The sequence below is a fragment of the Cherax quadricarinatus genome, unplaced genomic scaffold, assembly GCF_038502225.1.
Source record: "Cherax quadricarinatus isolate ZL_2023a unplaced genomic scaffold, ASM3850222v1 Contig3241, whole genome shotgun sequence".
NCBI classification, from domain to species: domain Eukaryota; kingdom Metazoa; phylum Arthropoda; class Malacostraca; order Decapoda; family Parastacidae; genus Cherax; species Cherax quadricarinatus.
In genome coordinates this window covers 20,542-47,138 of record NW_027198267.1, presented here as the reverse complement: position 1 = coordinate 47,138, position 26,597 = coordinate 20,542, and the positions used below count along the sequence as shown (strand labels likewise).

Genomic DNA, 26,597 nt, shown 5'->3' with positions numbered 1-26,597 from the left:
AGCCATTCATGTTTAATGTTATCCTTCTTGGAAGCATACACACAATCTATTTTTAATAAAAAATTATCTGAAGTATCTAAGAACTTTTTGTCTAAAGGTCTGCTATATTGAGTCATTGGGTTTTCTTTGCTGATGTATATTTTAGGATTTCTGCTTGCAAGGACTGAATCTGGTACTGTGTCTAAGATATAATTTATACTAGTAGAGTTGAAAATTATTTCTCGAATACCCTTTTTATTTACTCTCCTTTTAGATATACAAGGGTGTCTCTGAATAAATCTTTTGTACCAGGCAGTATCAGCTAAACCATCAAAATCCCATAAAGGAATGTCAATAACTTCATTGAATTTAACAGTAAAATCATACACAAATTTTCTAAGTTCTTTGAGTGTCATTTTATTAAAGAGTAGATCAGCTTCCTTGATACATTTCACTAACTCAGTTTCTTGTAAGTCAGTAAAGACACGTGCATTATCTTTCATAAGAGAAGGTAAGGTAGACAAATCATTATTTGATTTAAGATCCTGCTTTCCATTTCTATGGCATTCAGTAATAGTCTTGCATGATTTCTGACAATCTATCTCTGCTTTTTCTATCATTGCACTGGAATCTTCTTTCAGTAGCAGTTTTCTTTCATGATTCTTGTTTTTACCAAGATCCTGTAAAGAAATAGAAAAAGAAGCTTAACCCAAAATTTATAAGCTCACAACAACAGAGGAATGCTTTATTAATGAACACTATACAGTGGACCCCCGCATAACGATGGCATCGCATAGCGATTTTTCCGCATAACGATTACTTTTATCGCAAAATTTTTGCCCCGCATACCGATTAAAAACCCGCATACCGATTTTCGTCCGAGACGCGTCCAATGTGCCCTCACATGTGCCGGCCGTCCCATTGTTTACCAGCCAGCCTCCGCGGTAACATCCAAGCATACACTCGGAATATTTCGTATTATTACAGTGTTTTCGGTGGTGTTTCTGGAAAATAAGTGACCATGGGCCCCAAGAAAGCTTCTAGTGCCAACCCTGTGGTAAAAAGGGTGAGAATTAGTATGGAAATTAAGAAAGATTTTGAAGGGTTTGGGGCTAACCCTGAGAAGCCTATGCCAGTTGTGGAATCCATTGTGCCTACTTCAAAGATTAAGGAAATGTGTGCAGAGTGGTTTGAACTGCAAACCTTTATAGATGAAAATCACCCTGACACAGCTGTTGCAAGCCGTGCTTGTGACTATTTCAATGACAATGTTATGGCCCATTTTAGGAAAGTCTTGAAGAAACGGGAGGTACAGAGCTCTATGGACAGATTTGTTGTGCGACAGAGGTCCAGTGACTCTGAAGCTGGTCCTAGTGGCATTAAAAGAAGAAGGGAAGTAACCCCAGAAAAGGACTTGCTACCTCAAGTCCTAATGGAAGGGGATTCCCCTTCTAAACAGTAAGAAGATAATGCTCTTCCCTCCTCCCATCCCATCAATCATCACCAGATCTTCAATAAAAGTAAGTGTCATGTAATTGTGCATGCCTTTTTCAGTTTGTGTGTATTAAAATTAACATTTCATGTGGTAAAAAAAATTTTTTTTCATACTTTTGGGCGTCTTGCACGGATTAATTTTATTTCCATTATTTCTTATGGGGAAAATTAATTCGCATAACGATTATTTCGCATAACGATGAGCCCTCTTGCACGGATTAAAATCGTTAACCGGGGGTCCACTGTATTACAACGTCTCCCTCAGTCTAGTAAAATTTAGCTGATGAATTAGGCACTTCTTGAAGTCCAATTCTGCATAAGATTCTCAGGTGTCACTTACCTGGATTGTGTAAAAAGTTAAGGATAAACAAGGCAATAAAAATTCCATATCTGTAATATAAATCAATGTCATTCCCAATATCAGAGGGGGAAAGGGTGCAAAATGAGAATTCTTTAAGAGAGTGAGCAGTGATACACAAGCTGCTGCAAGCTATGCAGAAAATAACAGATACTAAATGGTTATAACTATGACCCTAATTTTTAAAGGGGTGGACCAGTAAGCCAGTGGAAGGCCTCTGTCAGATGACCAAAAGCTCCAACGGCGGGTCATCTGACTAAGACCTGGGTTAGGAAACGCTTGTCTTTTTTCCTGACAAACCTTACCTAACCCTAGAAAATAATAACCAAAATGAACATCAACTACCTATTTCAAACATTCAACAATCAGATATGTGAGAGAACACAAGCTGAGTATACCTGTATGCTAATATTTGTAGGCCAAAGTGCTCAAAGAGAAGCCATTTTCAAGTATGTAGCGAGTTCAGGGTACTTTGAGTGGCTGTAGGTAAGCAGTCAAGCAAAAGAACCGAGAGCTGGCTAGTAGTCCTGCAAAAGAGCTGCGAGCTGTTCAGTGTATGTTTTGTCTGCATGTAGACTTTTGTTTAATGCATGGTCTGGGCTATTGTGTAAGGTGGGATTTACAGTGAAACATAAAGACAGTGATTATGTATGAACAGTATTTAGATAAGGGCTAAAGAGGTCTTTGTGGCATTTATGGATTTGGAAAAGGCGTATGACAGGGTGGATAGGGGGGCCAAGGATGTGTGATGTCACCGTGGTTGTTTAATATATTTAAAGATGGGGTTGTAAGAGAAGTAAATGCGAGGGTCTTGGCAAGAGGCGTGGAGTTAAAAGATAAAGAATCACACATAAAGTGGGAGTTGTCACAGTTGCTCTTTGCTGATGACACTGTGCTCTTGGGAGATTCTGAAGAGAAGTTGCAGAGGTTGGTGGATGAATTTGGTAGGGTATGCAAAAGAAGAAAATTAAAAGTGAATACAGGAAAGAGTAAGGTTATGAGGATAACAAAAAGATTAGGTGATGAAAGATTGGATATCAGATTGGAGGGAGAGAGTATGGAGGAGGTGAATGTATTCAGATATTTGGGAGTGGACGTGTCAGCGGATGGGTCTATGAAAGATGAGGTGAATCATAGAATTGATGAGGGGAAAAGGGTGAGCGGTGCACTTAGGAGTCTGTGGAGACAAAGAACTTTGTCCTTGGAGGCAAAGAGGGGAATGTATGAGAGTATAGTTTTACCAACGCTCTTATATGGGTGTGAAGCATGGGTGATGAATGTTGCAGCGAGGAGAAGGCTGGAGGCAGTGGAGATGTCATGTCTGAGGGCAATGTGTGGTGTGAATATAATGCAGAGAATTCGTAGTTTGGAAGTTAGGAGGAGGTGCGGGATTACCAAAACTGTTGTCCAGAGGGCTGAGGAAGGGTTGTTGAGGTGGTTCGGACATGTAGAGAGAATGGAGCGAAACAGAATGACTTCAAGAGTGTATCAGTCTGTAGTGGAAGGAAGGCGGGGTAGGGGTCGGCCTAGGAAAGGTTGGAGGGAGGGGGTAAAGGAGGTTTTGTGTGCGAGGGGCTTGGACTTCCAGCAGGCATGCGTGAGCGTGTTTGATAGGAGTGAATGGAGACAAATGGTTTTTAATACTTGACGTGCTGTTGGAGTGTGAGCAAAGTAACATTTATGAAGGGATTCAGGGAAACCGGCAGGCCGGACTTGAGTCCTGGAGATGGGAAGTACAGTGCCTGCACTCTGAAGGAGGGGTGTTAATGTTGCAGTTTAAAAACTGTAGTGTAAAGCACCCTTCTGGCAAGACAGTGATGGAGTGAATGATGGTGAAAGTTTTTCTTTTTCGGGCCACCCTGCCTTGGTGGGAATCGGCCAGTGTGTTAATAAAAAAAATAATAAAGTACAGTGGAACCTCAAATTTCGAACATATCACTTATTGAGGTTTTTGAAAATCGAATGCTTTTTTCTAACCAACTCTGTCCCTACTATCGAACTCGCACCTATTTTTGAAACGCCGGGTACCGAACCTGTCCAGCAGCCCACTCTGTCCGCGTCCCCGTGCAGGCACCGTGAGCCATTCTGGTTTTGTTGATGCTTGAGTGAACACTAACCTGCATTCTCATTCAAACATTTTACGATTATTTCATTGTGTTTAGTACTTGTGGGACTGTGAAATAAGCTACCATGGGCCCAAAGAAACTTGCTAGTGGCACCCCTGTGGTAAAGAAAGTGAGAAACACCGCAGATGTGAGGAAGGAAATAATATAGAAGTATGAGAGTGGTGTGAGACTTGTTGAGCTTGCCAGGATGTACAGAGGACTGTGGACAGTTATTTTGTGAGACAGAAACAGATGACTGTGGACAGTTATTTTGTGAGACAGAAACAGAGGACTGTGGACAGTTATTTTGTGAGACAGAAACAGAGGACTGTGGACAGTTATTTTGTGAGACAGGGGTCCAGTGACTCTCAAGCTGGTCCTAGTGGCATTAAAATACAGAGAAGGGAAGTAACCCCAGAGAGGGCTTTACCTGAAGTCCTCATGGAGGGGGATTCTCCTTCCAAACACTAACCCCAACTCCCTCTCGTAGTAGGTTGGTAGACAGCAACCACCCAGGGAAGTACTACCGTCCTGCCAGATGACTGTGAAACAAAAACCTGTAACTGTTTTGCATGATGGTAGGATTGCTGGTTTTCTTTTTCTGTCTCATAAACACGCTAGATAACAGGGATATCTTGCTACTCCTACTTACACTTTGGTCACACTTCACAGACACGCACATGCATATATATATATACATACATCTAGGTTTTTCTCCTTATTCTAAATAGCTCTTGTTCTTTTTTATTTCTTCTATTGTCCATGGGGAAGTGGAAAAGAATCTTTCCTCCGTAAGCCATGCGTGTCGTATGAGGCGACTAAAATGCCGGGAGCAATGGGCTAGTAACCCCTTCTCCTGTATACATTTACTAAAAAAGAGAAGAAGAAAAACTTTATAAAACTGGGTTGTTTAAATGTGCGTGGATGTAGTGCGGATGACAAGAAACAGATGATTGCTGATGTTATGAATGAAAAGAAGTTGGATGTCCTGGCTCTAAGCGAAACAAAGCTGAAGGGGGTAGGAGAGTTTCAGTGGGGGGAAATAAATGGGATTAAATCTGGAGTATCTGAGAGAGTTAGAGCAAAGGAAGGGGTAGCAGTAATGTTAAATGATCAGTTATGGAAGGAGAAAAGAGAATATGAATGTGTAAATTCGAGAATTATGTGGATTAAAGTAAAGGTTGGATGCGAGAAGTGGGTCATAATAAGCGTGTATGCACCTGGAGAAGAGAGGAATGCAGAGGAGAGAGAGAGATTTTGGGAGATGTTAAGTGAATGTATAGGAGCCTTTGAACCAAGTGAGAGAGTAATTGTGGTAGGGGACCTGAATGCTAAAGTAGGAGAAACTTTTAGAGAGGGTGTGGTAGGTAAGTTTGGGGTGCCAGGTGTAAATGATAATGGGAGCCCTTTGATTGAACTTTGTATAGAAAGGGGTTTAGTTATAGGTAATACATATTTTAAGAAAAAGAGGATAAATAAGTATACACGATATGATGTAGGGCGAAATGACAGTAGTTTGTTGGATTATGTATTGGTAGATAAAAGACTGTTGAGTAGACTTCAGGATGTACATGTTTATCGAGGGGCCACAGATATATCAGATCACTTTCTAGTTGTAGCTACACTGAGAGTAAAAGGTAGATGGGATACAAGGAGAATAGAAGCATCAGGGAAGAGAGAGGTGAAGGTTTATAAACTAAAAGAGGAGGCAGTTAGGGTAAGATATAAACAGCTATTGGAGGATAGATGGGCTAATGAGAGCATAGGCAATGGGGTCGAAGAGGAATGGGGTAGGTTTAAAAATGTAGTGTTAGAGTGTTCAGCAGAAGTTTGTGGTTACAGGAAAGTGGGTGCAGGAGGGAAGAGGAGCGATTGGTGGAATGATGATGTAAAGAGAGTAGTAAGGGAGAAAAAGTTAGCATATGAGAAGTTTTTACAAAGTAGAAGTGATGCAAGGAGGGAAGAGTATATGGAGAAAAAGAGAGAGGTTAAGAGAGTGGTGAAGCAATGTAAAAAGAGAGCAAATGAGAGAGTGGGTGAGCTGTTATCAACAAATTTTGTTGAAAATAAGAAAAAGTTTTGGAGTGAGATTAACAAGTTAAGGAAGCCTAGAGAACAAATGGATTTGTCAGTTAAAAATAGGAGAGGAGAGTTATTAAATGGAGAGTTAGAGGTATTGGGAAGATGGAGGGAATATTTTGAGGAATTGTTAAATGTTGATGAAGATAGGGAAGCTGTGATTTCGTGTATAGGGCAAGGAGGAATAACATCTTGTAGGAGTGAGGAAGAGCCAGTTGTGAGTGTGGGGGAAGTTCGTGAGGCAGTAGGTAAAATGAAAGGGGGTAAGGCAGCCGGGATTGATGGGATAAAGATAGAAATGTTAAAAGCAGGTGGGGATATAGTTTTGGAGTGGTTGGTGCAATTATTTAATAAATGTATGGAAGAGGGTAAGGTACCTAGGGATTGGCAGAGAGCATGCATAGTTCCTTTGTATAAAGGCAAAGGGGATAAAAGAGAGTGCAAAAATTATAGGGGGATAAGTCTGTTGAGTGTACCTGGTAAAGTGTATGGTAGAGTTATAATTGAAAGAATTAAGAGTAAGACGGAGAATAGGATAGCAGATGAACAAGGAGGCTTTAGGAAAGGTAGGGGGTGTGTGGACCAGGTGTTTACAGTGAAACATATAAGTGAACAGTATTTAGATAAGGCTAAAGAGGTCTTTGTGGCATTTATGGATTTGGAAAAGGCGTATGACAGGGTGGATAGGGGGGCAATGTGGCAGATGTTGCAAGTGTATGGTGTAGGAGGTAGGTTACTGAAAGCAGTGAAGAGTTTTTACGAGGATAGTGAGGCTCAAGTTAGAGTATGTAGAAAAGAGGGAAATTTTTTCCCAGTAAAAGTAGGCCTTAGACAAGGATGTGTGATGTCACCGTGGTTGTTTAATATATTTATAGATGGGGTTGTAAGAGAAGTAAATGCGAGGGTCTTGGCAAGAGGCGTGGAGTTAAAAGATAAAGAATCACACACAGGGTGGGAGTTGTCACAGCTGCTCTTTGCTGATGACACTGTGCTCTTGGGAGATTCTGAAGAGAAGCTGCAGAGATTGGTGGATGAATTTGGTAGGGTGTGCAAAAGAAGAAAATTAAAGGTGAATACAGGAAAGAGTAAGGTTATGAGGATAACAAAAAGATTAGGTGATGAAAGATTGAATATCAGATTGGAGGGAGAGAGTATGGAGGAGGTGAACGTATTCAGATATTTGGGAGTGGACGTGTCAGCGGATGGGTCTATGAAAGATGAGGTGAATCATAGAATTGATGAGGGAAAAAGAGTGAGTGGTGCACTTAGGAGTCTGTGGAGACAGAGAACTTTGTCCTTGGAGGCAAAGAGGGGAATGTATGAGAGTATAGTTTTACCAACGCTCTTATATGGGTGTGAAGCATGGGTGATGAATGTTGCAGCGAGGAGAAGGCTGGAGGCAGTGGAGATGTCATGTCTGAGGGCAATGTGTGGTGTGAATATAATGCAGAGAATTCGTAGTTTGGAAGTTAGGAGGAGGTGCGGGATTACCAAAACTGTTGTCCAGAGGGCTGAGGAAGGGTTGTTGAGGTGGTTCGGACATGTAGAGAGAATGGAGCGAAACAGAATAACTTCAAGAGTGTATCAGTCTGTAGTGGAAGGAAGGCGGGGTAGGGGTCGGCCTAGGAAGGGTTGGAGGGAGGGGGTAAAGGAGGTTTTGTGTGCGAGGGGCTTGGACTTCCAGCAGGCATGCGTGAGCGTGTTTGATAGGAGTGAATGGAGACAAATGGTTTTTAATACTTGACGTGCTGTTGGAGTGTGAGCAAAGTAACATTTATGAAGGGATTCAGGGAAACCGGCAGGCCGGACTTGAGTCCTGGAGATGGGAAGTACAGTGCCTGCACTCTGAAGGAGGGGTGTTAATGTTGCAGTTTAAAAACTGTAGTGTAAAGCACCCTTCTGGCAAGACAGTGATGGAGTGAATGATGGTGAAAGTTTTTCTTTTTCGGGCCACCCTGCCTTGGTGGGAATCGGCCAGTGTGATAATAAAAAAAAATAAATAAGCCACCCTGGGCCAAAAGAAAGCTAGTGCCAACCCTCTGGTAAAGAATGTGAGAAACACAATATAATTCAAGAAAAAGTTTGTAGAAAAATACGAAAGTGGTGGTGGTAGAGGGTGGTAGTGATGGTGGTAGTTGTTGTGATGGTGGTAGTGACAGTGGTAGAGGTTGGTGGTGATGGTGGTAGAGGGTGGTAATGATGGTGGTAGTGATAGTGATGGTGGTAGAGGGTGCCTTCTTCAATGATTCAGCGATTCTACTAACTCCTCCAATGTTGGAGTTATATAGGGCTACAGAAAACACCGCCACCTCAGCTGCAGCCTCCACCACCATTATGTATGGCTCATGCTTTCAGTGGCCCTTATACACCCAACAACAACAGAACAGACATATGTGCAACATCTGGGTATCTTTACTGTAGACGTTTCGCCATCCTGGAATCTACCTACCTGGAGGGCATTCCGGGGATCAACGCCCCCGCAACCTGGTCCATGACCAGGCCTCCCGGTGGATCAGGGCCTGATCAACGAGGCTGTTGCTGCTGGCCGCACGCAATCCAACGTACGAACCACAGCCCAGCTGATCTGGCACCGTCTTTAGGTATCTGTCCAGCTCCCTCTTGAAGACAACCAGGGGTCTTCCCGTAATGCCCCTTACTACTGGTGGGAGGCTGTTGAACAGTCTTGGGCCCCGGACACTTATTGTGTTTTCTCTTTGTGTACCAGTGACGCCCCTACTTTTCACTGGGGGTATGTTGCATCGCCTGCCAAGTCTTCTGCTTTCGTATGGAGTGATTGTTGTGTGCATATTAGGGACCAGTCCCTAGAGAATCTTCCAAGTGTAGATTATGACATATCTCTTTCGCCTGCGCTCTAGTGAGTACAAGTCAAGTGCTTCCAGGCGCTCCCAGTAGTTAAGGCGTTTGATGGAACTTATATATGCAGTAAAGGTTCTCTGTACTTTCTCTAGCTCTGCAATTTCACCTGCCTTGAATGGGGATGTTAATGTACAGCAGTATTCCAGCCTAGAAAGAATAAGTGATTTAAAAAGGATCATCACTGGCTTAGCATCTCTTGTCTTGAATGTTCTCATTATCCATCCTATCAGTTTCCTAGCAGATGTGATAGTGGCAGTGTTGTGGTCCTTGAAGGTGAGGTCTTCGGACATTACCACACCCAGGTCCTTCACATTACTTTTCCGCTCTATTGTGTGATTGGTGTTTGTAGTATACTCAGTCCTAGTTATTATTTCCTCCAGTTTTCCATAATGTAGTAGTTGGAATTTGTCTTCATTGAACATCATATTGTTCTCTGTTGCCCATTGGAAAACTTGGAAGTGTGTGAAGGTGCGAAGAGCACTGTAGTCGGTGCTCTTCGCACCTACTCCAAGGCTGAGGGACTGATTACCTCATCTTCTGTATATAGTCCTACTGTCTTCAAGTTATGTCCTGGAATTTGTATTGATAAAGTCAGTGGATGGCGAAACGTCTACAATAAAGATACCTAGATGTTGCACATGTGTCTTAATTTCATCTTGTCGGTATTGTATACCATTCTTGTACAACAACAGAACACCTGGCGTACATACATAATGATTTATTTTATTCGTTCTAGAGTATGTGTCATGTTTCTATGTTATTAATATTGTTTATTATGTCATATTAGTTGAATTGTGATAGATAAATAAGCCGTAGAGTTGATATTAGTGTCATATTCTCCAACAATAAACTCGCTTCCCTCTCCCTTCCGCGTATACATACATAATGATTTATTTTATTCGTTCTAGAGTATGTGTCATGTTTCTATGCAGTTGCGCAGCTTATTAATATTGTTTATGTTCATTTATACATTTTATTATTGCTTTATATTTATTTGTCATTCTTTTCTGCATGTAAATCTATATTTAAGCTAGGGAAGTGACCTTTGATAAGGACTTTGTACCTAGAGTCCCTCTCCCCTCCTCCCTGCCTTCCATCCATCAACAACAGCCTTCAATAAAGGTAAGTGTCATGTGGAACGTTCATTCTTTTGTGCATGTAAATCTATCTTTAACTGTTTGGCTGTTGCAAGCCCATTTCTGAAACTATCATTCTATGTCACAAAAGTTTTGAGAAAAAAAAAAAAATATTTTTCTTTCTAGGCTGGAATATTGCTGCACACTAACAGCACCTTTCAAGGCAGGTGAAATTGCTGACCTAGAAAATGTACAGAGAACCTTCACGGCTCGCATAACGGAGATAAAACACCTCAATTACTGGGAGCGCTTGAGGTTCCTGAACCTGTATTCCCTGGAACGCAGGCGGGAGAGATACATGATTATATACACCTGGAAAATCCTAGAGGGACTAGTACCGAACTTGCACACGAAAATCACTCGCTACGAAAGCAAAAGACTTGGCAGACGATGCAACATCCCCCCAATGAAAAGCAGGGGTGTCACTAGCACGTTAAGAGACCATACAATAAGTGTCAGGGGCCCGAGACTGTTCAACTGCCTCCCAGCATACATAAGGGGGATTACCAACAGACCCCTGGCAGTCTTCAAGCTGGCACTGGACAAGCACCTAAAGTCGGTTCCTGATCAGCCGGGCTGTGGCTCGTACGTTGGTTTGCGTGCAGCCAGCAGTAACAGCCTGGTTGATCAGGCTCTGATCCACCAGGAGGCCTGGTCACAGACCGGGCCGCGGGGGCGTTGACCCCCGGAACTCTCTCCAGGTAAACTCCAGGTATGAAATGACAGAATCCTTTCCTGATGGTAATGACACCAAAAGTACGAAATTTGACAAAAAAAAAAAAAAAAAACTTAAGGAATTACGCTCCCATGAAATTAGCGATCTCAGCGACATATACACATCGGCGATTTCGCTGACTTTGAGCCCTATTTTCGGCCAATTCCATTGTTCCAGTCGACCAAACTCAGCTATTTCTTTAGAACTCCATTTTTTCTATCAATTGAGTACAAGATTTCAACTACCCAATAAAGTGGTCAGAAATTGGCAATTTGGCCAATTTCATGCAAATTAAAAAAGATGCCAATTTCAAAATAGGGTCCAGAATAAACAATGCAGACATTCTTGGCACTAAAATAATGTATCCTCTGTTCATTAGTCACATCTCTTGGCCCCTCTTATATTAGGCTTGCTTTCTATTTTAATTTTTTATTCACACAAAAAATAGAAGATTTACTGTTATGCAGACTACTGCATTATTGTAAAAATTGTATAAATAATATCAGTGCACTAGTGAAAGAATATCGGACTCCCCAGTTGACGTATATTGGACGTGTGTTATGATTTGCTTACTCTTGAACATTGGTAAGAATTGAACATTTCTGCTATTTTGAGCTCAATTTTAAGGTCATTTCCATAGTGAAACTAATCAAAATCATCTCTATTTCTAATATGTTTTCCATTCTATCAAATGAGACCAAGAAAATGAGAATACAACCATAAATACTATATGAAAATACACCTCAAATTCGGAATTTTAATCCAAAAACACAATCGGAGTTTTTTTTTCTTATTATGCACTGCATACTGCAGGATTTTTTTTTAAACAGTACACACTGACCACACGGACCCATTCTCTCATATGTGGGCCTACCAGCTTTCTCCTGCTTGATCTGAAGCCACTAGAATTACTGAGTATGTATACGTCCAAAACACTGGCTCGTAAGACATATATATACGGCCGAAACAGTCAAAGGGTTAAGGTAAAAAAAAAAAATTTCTGTTGATACTTCTGGTGTCTGGAATGGATTAATTCCATTTACATTACATATTTCTTATAGGAACACAACATAAGAAAGAAGGAACACTGCAAAAGAACTACTGGCCCATGCGAGGCAAGTCCAATTCCCCTACCGGCTTAAGCTTACTGACCTAGTGACCTTAAGCTCACTGACCGTCTGACCTCACTGACCTAGTGAGGTCAGACACATCACTTAAAGGAGAACAGCATCTGACCTAGTAGCACAAGCTAGTTAGGCCCAACTCACACCCACCCACACCCACTAATGTATTTATCCAACCTATTTTTAAAACTACACAACAGTATTCAGGAGTTGGTTCCACTCAACCACAACTCTATTGCCAAAACAGTGCTTTCCTATATCCTTCCTGAATCTGAATTTTTCCAATTTAACCCTTTGAGGGTCGACAGGCTTGTTCTCAGGGTCAGCCAAATTTCAAAAAAAAAAAATTATTTTTTCTTATGAAAAGATAGAGAATCTTTTCCCAATCATAATGACACCAAAAGTATGAAATTTGATGGAAAACTTACGGAATTATGCTCTCGCGAAGTTAGCAGTCTCGACAATGTTTATGCATCGGCGATTTTGCCCACTTTGAGCTCTATTTTCGGCCAATTCCAGTGTACTAGTCGACAAAAATCATAACTATTTCTCTAGAACCCCATTTTTTCTATTGAATGAGTACAAGAAACCACCCATTTACTGATTTCAACTGTCCAATAGTGGTCAGAATTTAGCAATTTTGCTAATTTCACACAAATTTCAAAAGATGCCATTTCCAAATAGGGTCCAGAATAAACAAGAAAGACATTCCTGGCACTAAAATAACATTTCCTCTGTTCGTTAGTCACATCCCCAGGCCCCTCTTATATTTCTTTGGCTTTCCACTTTCAATTTTCATTCTTACAAAAAATAGAAGATTTACTGTTATGCAGACTGCTGCATTAGTGTAGAAATGGTATAAATAATATCAGAGCACTTGTAAAAGAATATTAGACTCACCAGTTGAGGTGTATTGGACGCTTGGCATGATTTGTTTACTTTTGAACTTTGCTAAAAATCGAACATTTCTGCTACTTTGAGCTCAATTTCAAGGTACTTTTCATTGTAAAACCAGTCAAAATCACCTCAATTTCTGTAATATGTCTTCCATTCTATAAAATGAGACCAAGAAAACTAGAATACAACAATAAATACCATATGAAAATACAGTGCAAAGTCGCTGTTTTATTCCAAAAACACGGTCAAAGTTTTTTTTTTCTCATTATACACTGTGCTGCAGGATTTTTTTTATAATGCGCACACTGACCACATAGACCCATTCTTTCATATGTATGCCTACCAGCTTTCTCCCACTAGATTTGAGGGCGCTAGAATTTAGGCATACTAGTACGTCAAAAACCCTGGGTCGTAAGCCGTACTAGTACGGCCGAAACCCTCAAAGGGTTAAAACCATTGCTGGGAGTCCTGTCTATGTTAGATATTTTTAGCACACTATTCACATCCCCTTTATTAACTCCTGTTTACCATTTACACACCTCAATCATATCCCCATATCGTATCTTTATACGTATATTCTTCTAAACTGTTGTATTCTGAGCACCTCTGCAAAAACAGTGGTTATGTGTGAGTGAAGTGAAAGTGTTGAATGATGACAAAAGTATTTTCTTTTTGGGGGATTTTTTTTCTTTTTGGGTCACCCTGCCACGGTGGGAGATGACCGACTTGTAAAAAAAAAAAAAAACACATATCCCCCTAATTATACGCCTTTCCAGAGAGTGCAGATTCAGGGCCCTCAGTCTATCCTCATAGGGAAGATTTCTGATACATGAAATCAACTTTGTCATCCTCCTTTGTACGTTTTCCAGTGCCTTTATATCCATTCTGTAATACGGTGCCCAGAACTGTGCAGCATAATCTAAATGAGGCCTAACCGAAGATATATAGAGTTAAAGAACAACCTGAGGACTTCTATTATTTATACTTCTTGCTATGAAGCCAAGGATTCTGTTAGCTTTATTGTAAACACTTATGCACTGTTGTCTTGGTTTCAGATTACTGCTAACCAGAATTCCTAAATCCTTTTCGCAATCCGTAATATTAAGATCTACATTATTTCATTTATATGTGGCATGGTTATTTGCCTGTCCAACATTTGAAGTTTGCATTTGCCTATATTAAACTGCATCTGCCAGTTCTCTGACCACTGCATCAGTCTATTCAAATCATCCTGGAGTGCTCTAACGTCCTCATTAGAATGAATTCGATGGCCTATTTTGGTGTCATCAGCAAATTTGCTTATGTCGCTATTTATTCTCTCATCTACGTCGTTTATGTAGATTGTGAACAACAAGGGGCCCAACACTGACCCCTGTGGAACACTGCTTGTGACGTGCCCCCATTCTGATTTCTCCCCATTTATGCAAACTCTCTGCTGCCTATTTGTCAACCATGCCTCTACCCAGGAAAAAATTTTGCCTCCTATTCCGTGTGCCTAAAGTTTCCTCAATAGTCTCTGATGTGGAACTCTATCGAAAGCCTTACTGAAGTCCATATACACAATATCATATTCATTACCATGATCTACCTCCTCAAATACCTTAGTGAAGAAAATTAGTAAATTCGTAAGACAGGAACGCCCCTTTGTAAAACCGTGCTGAGATTCATTAATCAGTTTATGCCTTTCAAGATGGCTATGAATTGCTTCGGCAATTATTGATTCCATAAATTTACCAATTTTGGAAGTAAGGCTTATTGGTCTATAGTTCAAAGCTAAGGACCTGCCACCTGTCTTGTAAATAGGTATTACATCTGCCATTTTCCACTTGTCTGGCACTATGCCAGTTTGTAGTGATATATTGAAAAGATTAGCCAAAGGTATGCCAAGTTCCTCTTTACATTCCTTTAAAACCCTTGCAAACAGTTCATCAGGGCCTGGGGATTTGTTAGGTTTTAATTTCTCTATTTGTCTGAAGACCATGTCGCTAGTTACCCTAATCGTGCATAGTTTATTATCGTCCTGTTCTACATAATTTATTATTTCTGGAATTTTGCTATTATCTTCCTGAGTAAAAACTGAGAGGAAGTAGATATTGAAAAGTTCACACATTTCCTTATCCCTGCCAGTGATCTGACCTGAGTTACTCTTAAGTAGGCCTATCTTGTCCCTAATCTTACTTCTGTATACCTGAAAGAACCCTTTGGGTTAGTCTTCGAATCCCTTGCGATTTTAGCCTCATAATCCCTTTTTGCTTTTCTTATTCCTTTTTTTTTTATTTCTCTTTAACTGAATACAGTGGACCCCCGCTTAACGATCACCTCCCAATGCGACCAATTATGTAAGTGTATTTATGTAAGTGCGTTTGTATGTGTATGTTTGGGGGTCTGAAATGGACTAATCTACTTCACAATATTCCTTATGGGAACAAATTCGGTCAGTACTGGCACCTGAACATACTTCTGGAATGAAAAAATATTGTTAACCGGGGGTCCACTGTATATTAATTTCTTAAATGCACTTCCCCTCTTTTGACACGTCTATATATACCTCTCTTCTGATCAATGAGATGTTTTAATCTATTGTTTATCCATTTGGGGTCATTTTTGTCAGATATAATTTCCCTACTCGGGACAAAATGGATTAGGTTTTGACCAATTTCAGTTTTGGCCGATGACTCTAGAACGGATTAAACATGAAAACCCTTTTTTCTGTCTCTGAGAAGAGAAGAAAACCCTACTGACTGGGAGATATTGCAATTCTAATTGTTTTTTGTATGTTTCAAACAGTCTGTAAATTCTTGTTATATGACCATAATGTATCCTTATCACAGTCCTGCTGTGATGTGCAGCTGCATTAGTTTATCAGTCTGATGTGCATCCTACTGTTTTAGATAGTGAAAGTAGATGGCTCGACTGATAATACTTCAAGAGTTTTTGTGCAAATATATTGTCCTTCAAGTACAGTGGAACCTCGACTTATGAGTTTAATCTGTTCCATGACCTAGCTCATAACTCAATTTGCTCATACAGTGGTACCCTGAGTTTCGGCCATAATTCATTCCAGAAGGCTGTTCGAATGCTGTTACCAAACGAATTTGTTCTCATAAGGAATAATGTAAATTAGATTAGTCTGTTTCAGACTAATCTAATTTACTTACAATAATACACTTACAATAATTTATTTTTTTTTCAACAAACCAGCCATATCCCACCAAGGCAGGGTGGCCCAAAAAGAAAAACGAAAGTTTTTTTTAAATTTAGTAATTTATACAGGAGAAGGGGTTACCAGCCCCTTGCTCTTGGCATTTTAGTCGCCTCTTACAACACGCATAGCTTACGGAGGAAGAATTCTGTTCCACTTCCCCATGGAGATAAGAGGAAATAAACAAGAACAAGAACTAGTAAGAAAATAGAAGAAAAGCCAGAGGGGTGTGTATATATATGCTTGTACATGTATGTGTAGTGTGACCTAAGTGTAAGTAGAAGTAGCAAGACGTACCTGAAATCTTGCATGTTCACGAGACAAAAATAGACACCAGCAATCCTACCATCATGTAAAACAATTACAGGCTTTCGTTTTACACTCACTTGGCAGGACGGTAGTACCTCCCTGGGTGGTTGCTGTTTACCAGCCTACTACCTATACAGCAGGGCCCCGCTTTATGGCGTTTCACTTTACGGCGTTCTGCTAATACGGTCATTTCAAATTATGACGAAAACTCGCTATACGGCTCCCCCCACCTGACTTTCTAATACGGTCACCGCGCCCAACCCTGTTTGTTTACATTCTTCGTGAGCTCGGTAAGCACTAAGTCTCTCCACTTTGTCTGGAAACTCCAAAATTTCAGATGTTTTTAAAAGTTATTTCATATTTTATATATACTCTGATAATTATACTTATGTATACCTGTACTTAAATAAACTTACATACTGTGCTGGCATTCAGGTACACATTAAAATCAGTAAGAGTGTCTTATGTCTCCAGACGTCATATTAGTAATGATAATAATAATCATCGAGTCTCATTTAAATGTCGTATATTACGTTAAATACACATTTTCATTAATCCATCTATGATATTTTTTCAAAATTATATAATAAACACGATACATAACATAAAAAGATGATAAATACACCCTACAATACAATAAATAAATATAAATATGAGATGTGGTAGCCAGATAACTTGTACAAGTGACGCCAAGAATAACATTTTCTCTAATCTAACATAAGAGAAAATGTGTTACTGGGGGTAACTGTAGAAAATTATTCCTTTCGTATGTATGTAAGTTTATTCAGATACACACAAATACAGTTACATAGATTATCATACATAACAACATATGTGTAGAGAACCTAGGATAACTCAAAAAAGTCAGAGTGACTTATTTCCATTGCCTTCACTCAGAGCATCATTTCTTCTCAAAATGATGTTACATGAGAATGGGAGTGTTCTTCTTTATTTATTCTACCGTATCAATGTAGAGACAACCTGTACACAATGTAACTTGTACACAAACCAGACGTGTACACTTTGTTTACAAAACTTACCTTCGCCTGGTTTGTTTACATAACTCTGCGCCTGTCCCCTCTCATGCACTCATTCTTTCTCTCTCTCATTTATTCGTTTTATCTCATTTACTTACTCCTGACCCTACATTAAAACTACAAATATTTTAAGGTAAGTAATGAGTGAACTGTATATACATTTTATCGCTCTGGGATGCTTAAATATCATAGAATTGTATGTGTGGGTGGGGTGGCCTGGTATGGTAGCCCGGCTGACTACCATACATACCACACTTGATTTCTTGCAATAAATACTACTTGTCTCACCCTAGATTAAGACTATAAATATTTTAAGGTAAGTAATGAGTGCACTATGTGTGTATTGTACTTTTTTATTGTTTTTTGATGCCTGGTTTTATTGCTAACTTAATATATGTTAGTGTAAATTTGTTATCTAGTGTTTGTATGCATTTGTAAGTGGAAAAAAAGGGTGTTCCACTTTACGGCGGTAGCCTGGAACCTAACCAGCCGTATAAGTGGGGCCCTACTGTACTTACAATAATACACTTACATAATTGTTCGAGTTGGGATCTGTACGAAACTTGGGGTACCACTCCATATCAAAGCATGAAATCATAGATAAACACTCTGCTTTCAGAAAGGGAAGAATGGGAACATATGGTCAGTGTGGGAGCTGAGGCGCCACCACCACTCGCCATATTATGGCCTATTTTATTCATTTTAGAGCATATATCATGTTTCTATGTTATACTATATATTGTTTATTATATCATATTATTGTGATACATAAATAAGCCGTAGAGGTGATATTAGCTGTGCCAACTAGTCGTGGGCTTCTGAAGCTCATTATTATTATTATTATTATTATTAATTTAGGGAACTAAAGCTCGCTCATTATTATTATTATTAATTTAGAGAACTGGAACACAGATCCAATTCCCTAGATCAAGAGCCCCTCACCAGCATCACGGAACTTTGACACTGGTGAGGGGCTCTTGACCTAGGGAATTGAATCTGTGTTCCAGTTCTCTCAATTAATAATAATTTTTTTTTTATTATCACACTGGCCGATTCCCACCAAGGCAGGGTGGCCCGAAAAAGAAAAACTTTCACCATCATTCACTCCATCACTGTCTTGCCAGAAGGGTGCTTTACACTACATTTTTTAAACTGCAACATTAACACCCCTCCTTCAGAGTGCAGGCACTGTACTTCCCATCTCCATATTATTAATTTAGTTCCCTAAATTAATAATAATAATAATAATAATAATAATAATAATAATAATAATAATAATAATAATAATAATAATAATAATGAGGAGCTTCAGAAGGCCACCACTAGTTGGCACAGCTAATGCCAAAACATCCGCTTTTCTTGCATTTTGTAGTTATTTTGCCAAATTTCTTTTTTCTAACCATGGGTCCTAAGACAATAAGTGTAAAGGACAGTGTTGAGAGGAAAAAGAGGATGATGTCCATGGAATTAAAGCATGAAATCATAGATAAACACAAGTGAGGTGCGGGTTGTGGGATGAGGGGGAAGCTCACTTGTAACTCGGATTTTGGCTTGTAACTCAGAGCAAAAAATCAACCGAGCAACGGCTCATATCTCGAGAAACTCCTATGTTGGGGCACTAGTAAGTTGAGGTTCCACTGCATACTTCAGGAGTCTTCGTTTGCTTTGAAAAATTCTTGTCTAATGCTATTTTCATGAAATTTATGAGTGGAAGAGGTTTCCATGTGTTTTCCTTTGTGTATAATTAAGTTGTGTACTTTGTGTCTGTCTGTTGTCTCTTAGACAAAGCCTAGAGTCATGTTGTCCATTGGCATATGGACAATCATTGAGTCACCATTGCATTGTGGGAAAAGTCAGTCCCATGTTTTAAGTTAGGCAAGGATCAGAAGTATCAGAGACCATAAGCAGAGGGCTGGTACCAGGTTCAGGCAACAAATAGCATAAAAATGGTTCCAGGTTCTGAGGAGAGCCTAGGCCCATGCAGGGGTCAGTAGATGGGTGCTGCTCTCACTAGAAATCCAGAAAAATTACAGTGGTACCTTGGTATACATCTTCTTTGGAATAAGCCCAACTTAGTATAGGTCCTGTTTGGATGTGAATATTTTTGCTTGGTATATGACCTTTGCTTGGAATATGACTGGTGTGCTAGAACTTGTATGGGTCAAAATGAGTCACGACACTGCGCGCTACCCGTTTACCTCTCTCTCGACACAAAGCCATGACTGCCCACTAGTGTCAGTACACCCGTTGCCACCATTCAGTGAACAATAACAATTTCCTCCTCCTTTCTCAGCACTATCCTAGTAGGCACTTGACTTTTCAGTAAAGTAAGGCAAGGTTAAATTTGCATTTATTTCATCTACAGTGGACCCTCGATAATCGTAAGGCTCGAAAGTCGTAATTTTTGAAAATCGTTAACGTTATTTTCGTCAAAACACTGACTCGCAAATTGTCGTCAGACTCGCAAATAGTCGTCTGTCCCAGATGGGTACTCATGGCTCCGAGCCGCCTCACACTCCCTTCCCAGCCAGTGTGGCATTGTTTACCAGTGAGTGATGGTCCCCTCACTTGTTCATACGAAATATTTCATAATGTTCCATTCATTTTAGTGCTTGCAACTGCTAAATAAGCTACCATGGCTCCAAAGAAAGCTCCTAGTGCCAGGCCTTTGGTAAAGATGGTGAGAAATACGACTGAATTCAAGAAAAACATCACTGAACAATATGAAAGTGGCGTACATGTGGCCGAACTGGCCAGGATGTATAACAAACCCCATACAACCATAGCCTCCATCGTGGCCAAGAAAAAGGAAATCAAGGAAGCTCTTGTTGCAAAGGGGGTAAATATATGTACTGACAAAAATGAGAAGTTATTATTGGTGTGGATAAATGAGAAACAATTAGCAGGAGATAGTCTTGTGCAGTCACTTATTTGTGAAAAGGCTAGGCAGTTGCATGACGATCTCGTAAAGAAATTGCCTGCAACGAGTACTGATATTTGTGAATTTAAGGCCAGCAAAGGCTGGTTTGAGAGATTTAAGAACCGTAGTGGCATACACAGTGTGATAAGGCATGGCGAGGCTGCCAGTTCAGACAAAATTGCAGCTACAAAATTCGTAAGTGAATTCAAGGAGTGCATACAGACTGAACAATTTGTGAGGGAAAAAGTAGGTGTAAGTGGGGTTAAGGTTGTTCGGGCAACCAGGAACCATTAGTTACGTCGCGTGCACCCCCCCCCTCTGGCGGGCTGGGGCAAAACTAGTTCCTGGTGTCCGATTTGTTAGTTTCTACTCCTGGTAATATTGACCTTACCTGGTGTGGGTTGAAGTTTGGAGAGTCACTTCACCTCCACTCTTCTCCTAATCAGGTAGGGTGATATACCAGGAGTATCACTGTTTGTTTCTTTATTTTGTTTGCTGGTTACCAGTAATGATTTTGGCATTTATCATTCTTTTCAATTCTTAAATGTTATATTATCATAACTATGGGTAACCAGTTTATTTTCTCTTATTTACCAGCTCTGTTCCTGGCGTGGTCTTCCAGGATAGACGCCAGATAAAGGAGCAAGATGTGTTAATAATACTTATTAACATTATTCTACTACTACCGGCCCTTACCTATTCTACTTGTGCTCCATCCAAGTGGTAGGAGATTCCAGAACATCGGATTATTACCATCTGCTCAGGATAACCTACATAAATAACATCAGAGGAACTATCCAGGGCCATACCTACTCCTGCCCAACTAAAAGAACTGAAGGCCATTTTTTTTTATTATATTTAAATTTTAAGTAAAATTCTCAAAAATCATTATTCTCATTTTTCCTAAGTTATTTCTTTATTTATTTATTTTTGTTCAGTTGGAAGGCGTTCCACTGACAAATTAAAACCACAAGTGTTCAATTGTGACAAAACAGGCCTCTTTTAGAAGAAAATGCCAAAGAGGACCTACATTACTCAGGAGGAAAAGGGACTGCCAGGACACAAGCCTATGAAAGACAGGCTGATGCTCATGTTTTGTAGTAATGCTAGTGGGGATTTCAAAGTGAAGCCGTTACTAGTGTACCATTCTGAAAATCCCAGAGCATTAGAGAAAAACAATGTTATGAAGAGTAAATTGTGTGTGTTTTGGAAAGCTAATAATAAGGCATGGGTCACGAGGGAAATTTTCGTCGAGTGGTTCAATGGAGTGTTTGGCCCCAGTGTGAAGAATTACCTCCCGGGAAATAAATTGGATCTCAAGTGCCTCCTGCTAATAGACAATGCATCTGCTCATCCTCCAAACTTGGATGACCTAATTCTAGAGGAGTATGGGTTCATCACAGTAAAGTTCTTGCCCCCTAATATCACTCCTCTCCTCCAGCCCATGGACCAGCAGATCATTTCAAACTTTAAAAAAACCTATACCAAAGCAATGTTTCAAAGGTGCTTTAATGTGACCTCAGATACTCACCTGACCCTAAGAGAGTTTTGGAAAGATCACATCAGTATCCTCCATTGCATAAGCCTTATAGGTAAGGCTTGGGAGGGAGTGACTTCCAAGACTTTGAACTCTGCTTGGAGAAATTTGTGGCCAGATTATGTCCAGAAGAGGGATTTTGAAGGGTTTGGGGCTGACCATGAAGGCCCTTTGCTTTTTTTTTTCAACAAGTCGGCCGTCTCCCACCGAGGCAGGGTGACCCAAAAAAGAAAGAAAATCCCCAAAAAGAAAATACTTTCATCATCATTCAACACTTTCACCACACTCACACATTATCACTGTTTTTGCAGAGGTGCTCAGAATACAACAGTTTAGAAGCATATACGTATAAAGATACACAACATATCCCTCCAAACTGCCAATATCCCAAACCCCTCCTTTAAAGTGCAGGCATTGTACTTCCCATTTCCAGGACTCAAGTCCGACTATATGAAAATAACCGGTTTCCCTGAATCCCTTCACTAAATATTACCCTGCTCACACTCCAACAGATCGTCAGGTCCCAAGTACCATTCGTCTCCATTCACTCCTATCTAACACGCTCACGCACGCTTGCTGGAAGTCCAAGCCCCTCGCCCACAAAACCTCCTTTACCCCCTCTCTCCAACCCTTTCGAGGACGACCCCTACCCCTCCTTCCTTCCCCTATAGATTTATATGCTTTCCATGTCATTCTACTTTGATCCATTCTCTCTAAATGACCAAACCACCTCAACAACCCCTCTTCTGCCCTCTGACTAATACTTTTATTAACTCCACACCTTTTCCTAATTTCCACACTCCGAATTTTCTGCATAATATTTACACCACACATTGCCCTTAGACAGGACATCTCCACTGCCTCCAACCGTCTCCTCGCTGCTGCATTTACCACCCAAGCTTCACATCCATATAAGAGTGTTGGTACTACTATACTTTCATACATTCCCTTCTTTGCCTCCATAGATAACGTTTTTTGACTCCACATATACCTCAACGCACCACTCACCTTTTTTCCCTCATCAATTCTATGATTAACCTCATCCTTCATAAATCCATCCGCCGACACGTCAACTCCCAAGTATCTGAAAACATTCACTTCTTCCATACTCCTCCTCCCCAATTTGATATCCAATTTTTCTTTATCTAAATCATTTGATACCCTCATCACCTTACTCTTTTCTATGTTCACTTTCAACTTTCTACCTTTACACACATTCCCAAACTCATCCACTAACCTTTGCAATTTTTCTTTAGAATCTCCCATAAGCACAGTATCATCAGCAAAAAGTAACTGTGTCAATTCCCATTTTGAATTTGATTCCCCATAATTTAATCCCACCCCTCTCCCGAACACCCTAGCATTTACTTCTTTTACAACCCCATCTATAAATATATTAAACAACCATGGTGACATTACACATCCCTGTCTAAGACCTACTTTTACCGGGAAGTATTCTCCCTCTCTTCTACACACCCTAACCTGAGCCTCACTATCCTCATAAAAACTCTTTACAGCATTTAGTAACTTACCACCTATTCCATATACTTGCAACATCTGCCACATTGCTCCTCTATCCACTCTATCATATGCCTTTTCTAAATCCATAAATGCAATAAAAACTTCCCTACCTTTATCTAAATACTGTTCACATATATGCTTCAATGTAAACACTTGATCTACACATCCCCTACCCACTCTGAAACCTCCCTGCTCATCCGCAATCCTACATTCTGTCTTACCTCTAATTCTTTCAATTATAACCCTACCGTATACTTTTCCTGGTATACTCAGTAAACTTATTCCTCTATAATTTTTACAATCTCTTTTGTCCCCTTTCCCTTTATATAAAGGGACTATACATGCTCTCTGCCAATCCCTAGGTACCTTCCCCTCTTTCATACATTTATTAAACAAAAGTACCAACCACTCCAACACTATATCCCCCCTGCTTTTAACATTTCTGTCATGATCCCATCAGTTCCAGCTGCTTTACCCCCTTTCATTCTACGTAATGCCTCACGTACCTCCCCCACACTTACATTCTGCTCTTCTTCACTCCTAAAAGATGGTATACCTCCCTGGCCAGTGCATGAAATTACCGCCTCCCTTTCTTCCTCAACATTTAAAAGTTCCTCAAAATATTCTCGCCATCTACCTAATACCTCCCTCTCCCCATCTACTAACTCCCCTACTCTGTTTTTAACTGACAAATCCATACTTTCCCTAGGCTTTCTTAACTTGTTTAACTCACTCCAAAATTTTTTCTTATTTTCATTAAAATTTCTTGACAGTGCCTCTCCCACTCTATCATCTGCTCTCCTTTTGCACTCTCTCACCACTCTCTTCACCTTTCTTTTACTCTCCATATACTCTGCTCTTCTTATAACACTTCTGCTTTGTAAAAACCTCTCATAAGCTACCTTTTTCTCTTTTATCACACCCCTTACTTCATCATTCCACCAATCACTCCTCTTTCCTCCTGCACCCACCCTCCTATAACCACAAACTTCTGCCCCACATTCTAATATTGCATTTTTAAAACTATTCCAACCCTCTTCAACCCCACCCTCACTACTCATCTTTGCACTAGCCCACCTTTCTGCCAATAGTCGCTTATATCTCACCCAAACTCCCTCCTCCCTTAGTTTATACACTTTCACCTCCCTCTTACTTGTTGTTGCCACCTTCCTCTTTTCCCATCTACCTCTTACTCTAACTGTAGCTATAACTAAATAATGATCCGATATATCAGTTGCCCCTCTATAAACATGTACATCCTGGAGCCTACCCATCAACCTTTTATCCACCAATATATAATCTAACAAACTACTTTCATTACGTGCTACATCATACCTTGTATATTTATTTATCCTCTTTTTCATAAAATATGTATTACTTATTACCAAATCTCTTTCTGCACATAGCTCAATTAAAGGCTCCCCATTTACATTTACCCCTGGCACCCCAAATTTACCTACTACTCCCTCCACAACATTTTTACCCACTTTAGCATTGAAATCTCCAACCACCATTACTCTCACACTTGATTCAAAACTCCCCATGCATTCACTCAACATTTTCCAAAATCTCTCTCTCTCTCTCCTCTACACTTCTCTCTTCTCCAGGTGCATACACGTTTACTATAACCCACTTTTCAGATCCAATCTTTATTTTACTCCACATAATCCTTGAATTAATACATTTGTAGTCCCTCTTTTCCTGCCATAGCTTATCCTTCAACATTATTGCTACTCCTTCTTTAGCTCTAACTCTATTTGAAACCCCTGACCTAATTGTATTTACATTATTTCTTATGGGGAAAATGGATTCGAAAATCGTCAATTTCGAGAATAGTCACACTTCCTGGAATGGATTAATTACGAAAAACGAGGGTCCACTGTAACTCCTTTGTATGTGTGTATGTATTTTGGCATTAAGCAGTGTTTAAAGTACATATTTTAGTATTAAGCAGTGTTTAAATTATTTTATGCAACTCCATCCATGTATAATATGCTAATAACAATAGGATTTTTTTTCATGAGAACAGAGTAATCGTTTTCCCTATATTTCTTATGGGAAGATTCGTTTGGTATACGCCCTGTTTGGTGTAAGTCCAAGGACCTGGAATGGATTAAGGATGTATACCATGGCACCACTATGTTGTCTTGTTTACCATAAAGAAAGAAAAAAGCAGGGGAGCTCTATGAATAATAAAAAAATAACATGTACCCACTCTGAACCATAGCAAGGAATGGAGTGCTTTTGTTCTGTGGTATCTAACTTTTTTTTTTTTATTACCCAGTTTATAACACCAGTATAGTACCTTGAAAACTGATTGTACTAGATTTAGCAAAGCCATCTGATTAGATGAGAACCATGAAACTGTCTTTCAGGCAACAATGGCTCCTGGATCTGCAAGCAACCTCTGGTGATACATCCACTATCAGAGGCCTTGCCAGATAGCCACCTTATGTTTCACCTGTGATATGCTTTACGATAATTTAATTTCCACTGGGTAGAATGATATGACTGCAGTACTTCCAATGAAAGCTACAATAAAACTGGGCTTGTAGTGATCCCTTTTTCTTCCCTCTCTCTAGGAGCTGAATTCCACAAAAGGGGACAATTTCCCATTAATCAAGCCAAATGGAGAGGGCCCCACAGTAGGGCCCTACTTATACAACAGGTTAGGTTCCAGGCTACCTCCGTAAAGTGGAACGCCCCTTTTTTATCCACTTATAAATGCATATAAATACTAGATAACAAGTTTACAATAATATGTATTAAGTCAGCAATAGAACTAGGCATTACAAAAAACAATAAAAAAGTAAAACACACATATAGTACAATCATTACTTACTTTAAAATATTTGTAGTCTTAATGCAGGGTGAGATGAATAGTATTTATTGTAGTATGTATTGTGGGAGGTATGGTAGCCAGCCAGGCTACCCCCACCCACACATAATATACTACGACATTTAAAGCGTCCCAGAGTGATAAAATGCATGTACAGTTCATTCATTACTTACCTTAAAATATTTGTAGACTTAATGTAGGGAGAGAGGTGAGTAAGCGAGATAAAGCGAATAAATTAGAGAGAGAGAATGGGTAAATGAGAGAGGACAGAGACACGGAGTATGTAAAAAAAACAGGCGAACGAGTCTGGTTTTGGTTCATGCAAACACTTTACATTGTGTACAAGTTGTCTCCATGTTGGTACAGTAGAAAAAATAAACAAGAACACTCCCATTCTCATGTAACACCATTTTTAGAAGAAATGACGCTCTGAGTGAAGACATACGAAAGGAATAATTTTCTACAGTT

The 26,597-nt window shown here is 39.9% G+C and overlaps 1 non-coding gene across 1 annotated transcript in view; it reads right to left on the bottom strand.

Moving 5' to 3' along the window:
• Positions 1–5: 5 nt before the first annotated feature.
• LOC128700283 (uncharacterized) overlaps positions 6–26,597 on the bottom strand; it is a gene marked incomplete at its 3' end in the record, with an annotated part of 44,823 nt that continues 18,231 nt past the window's right edge. The window contains exon 6 of the transcript XR_011391521.1: positions 6–659. This is a non-coding gene — a transcript (uncharacterized protein). The remainder of the gene's footprint in view (positions 660–26,597) is intronic.